Here is a 3,053-nt window from a genome sequence, read left to right on the forward strand (position 1 = left end):
ACTTCTTTTTTTTTCTTAAGTTCTTTTATTGGTACATTTTAGGTATACAATATGTTTACATTTATCATTGGGTGTTTGTACCTGTACATGATGTATCTTAGCTCTTATTTTTTTCCCCATTACCTGTGTGCCCTTCACCCCCTCCACCCTTCCCTATTTACATAGACTTCATTCCCATTTTTTTCTTTTCTCATAGTTTTTCCTTTCCCTCCTTTCCTTTCCCCTTCCCCTCCCTTCACCCCTTTGTCTTTGGACCTTTTTTTCTATTTCAAATTATCAATTATTCATTTTAATGATTGTAACCCTTGTTTACACTATCAGTTTCTCACACTAGAGAAACTATTCAGTATTTACACATGTGTGTCCTATTTATTTCACTTAATCACACAACTTCTATATCAGTTCTTCATCTTCCCAGGCAATTTCTCACATGGAGTTTTTGCAGTAGTAGTGGTGAGATTTATGTAATCCAATCAAGAATTTTATAACCACTTATATAATGACATTATCATGTTAGTTTTACCAAACTATGATATACTCATTCCTTTTTGTTATCGAGTAGGTTAGGAATTGATATGTGCCCTGTTGCTACCAGTAAGTTTGAAGTCATGTGGTAGTTACGTTCTTCCCTGCTAAAGAGAAAGTGTAATTAGAAAGACCTGCTTTTTCTTATTATATTTGGAGTAGCTGACATGCAGGCATGCTGTTTGAATTGTTCTGTCATCCTACATATTGCTGGGAATGGTCAAAAGTATTGCAGCAACCATGATCCAGAGCTGTGACATCGTTGGGTTAAGAAATAATATTTAGGACCAACCACATTTAGATTAGACTCTTCTTAAGCAAACTCTAAATGTTTCCATGTTTTAATTCATTTGTACAAAATATTCTATTTTAAATGTTTAAAACATTTCTAATACACTATATAAAATTATAGAAAAATAAGATGTTATATCACAATTGCTTTTTAGTTATTTCTCAAAAAACATGTTTGTAGTAGAGACAAAGTCTGTGTAACAGGAGGGAGAATAGCACCAAGTCTCTGGGCTATTTTTTATTTTTGCAAATGTGCATTCTAATAGTCATTGCCTTCCATGTTGTTTACCTAATCAGCACATTTTGTCTGAATACTTGAACATTTTAACAGTAACATATGTATAGAAACAGAAAGGAAACTTATAAAGAGTAATCTTTTGGTTCAGTTTCAACATCATGACAAGGGGCACTTTTTCTAGCAATGATTTTTCAATTGTGTAAGTTTGATAGTATTTTGTTGTTGGATTTTTATTTGATTTTACTCCCACTGCATCTCTCTCTATTACAGTGTTCATTGTCATTGACCTTAGCAGCAAATTTAACTTGAATTCACTTAAGGGAATCAGGGGAAAGTGATTTTAAAAGTGATTTCTCCAGCACATCTTAAGAAAAGGGACCAAAAATTATTTTAGCTTCCTCAATAGATTGCATGCTGCCTATTAGGATAATAAATTAATATTAAATGCAATATATGTCTTACCTTTACTATGACATCTGTTTAGGAGTTGTTCAAATCACTGCAGTAGGGCTCTGCAAATAAGATCATGTAACCTATTATCATGGATCAAATGTACTCTAACTTTATCAGTGAATGATAAAAATCTTTAATAACAAGTACAAACATTGAACAATTACCTATAAAGATTTGTAAAAGTAAATTTTTTCCAATAGATTTCATTCTTGTTATTTTGTAAGATGACCCTGCAGTCCACTTGTTTGTAAATTTTTAAATAAAATAGCCTTTTGTATTACTGAAAGAAATAAGATGTTATAAACTTCACTAATAAAAATAGAGAAATAAGAAATTACTTATAACTGGAGGGACTTATATATACTAAACTTCAGAGAATCAGAAAAGGTACGTAAAGATAGACCAAAACAGGTACTATATAGGTGCTTATTGTGGATATTTTTTGGGAAGGGGGTAAGAGATCTAATGTGAGAAAGCAGTGTAACAGTAAAAACCAGGTTATCAGGAGGGACTAGGAAGAGGGTGTGTGCCTTCAGCACAAGGAAGTTTCCACAAAGCTTGGAAGATGACTGGAGGATTTTGTTTAAAGGTGAAAAAGAGCTTTGTTGCTCATATTTGGTACGTACACCTTATCCTAGTGCACAGAAGCATTTGCAAACCTTGTAGTGAGAGAGTGGAGTTTGCACAATCAGAATTGCATTTTTACTGTCAACCTGAGCTGAGAATGTTTTGCGTAGAGGTGAAGGGTATGGTTCAGCTGAGCATGCATCCATGGAAAGCATATCGAAGATATCCAAAAAAGGGATACAAGTAACTTGGAGTAATGGTAAATTGGTGATAATGGTAGCACTGTATAAAAATTTATATTATTTTAGCAACTAGACAATACGTTATGGTGTGGGCCCTAAGAGGAATAAGGAGAAGGTCAAATAGAACTATTGGATTTCTGAAAAAAGCCATTGTGTTGATAATTCTTCTAATCACTAAGATTTCCAAAAATAGTGGAGGCATTGATCTGTAGCATTTGGGCACTGTATTCATTGTGTGTTTACAAATGCTAATCACCAGCAAAAGAATAAGCAAGAGTACATGCTACTGATAATTTTCAAAGGGTTTCTTTCATCGATAAATGTATTTTCCTTCTGTTCATTATAATGATACAAAGCTAGATAAAAAATGTTGGAACCAGAAGGAATCCCTATATTTGAAGCCCTTGGGGAAAGCAGTGACATTAATGCTACAATAAATGTCCTAGGGCTGAATGCAAAGAAAATAGCCTTAATTAACATGTTGGGGATATCTTGTTGGCTCGTGTACCACCTAAAAGAACCACCATTCTTGACAATCACCTGGCCTCTGTCATCTCACATATTCCTACATTTAATCCATAGCCCTTTTTGCTTGTCTGTTCCTGTGTAATGCTTTTTTACATGTATTTTTATTTAGTTCTTATTAGATCCAAAGTGATTAGCTGTGTCACAGTTTTAATAAACTCTGCCTCTAGGAAACCAATTAGAGGATTTATCCTGAATAGTATAGTTGGTTT

The sequence above is a fragment of the Heterocephalus glaber genome, unplaced genomic scaffold, assembly GCF_053883595.1.
Source record: "Heterocephalus glaber isolate CG9 unplaced genomic scaffold, H.glaber_assembly_v1.0 deba00001538, whole genome shotgun sequence".
Classification (NCBI taxonomy): Eukaryota; Metazoa; Chordata; class Mammalia; order Rodentia; family Bathyergidae; genus Heterocephalus; species Heterocephalus glaber.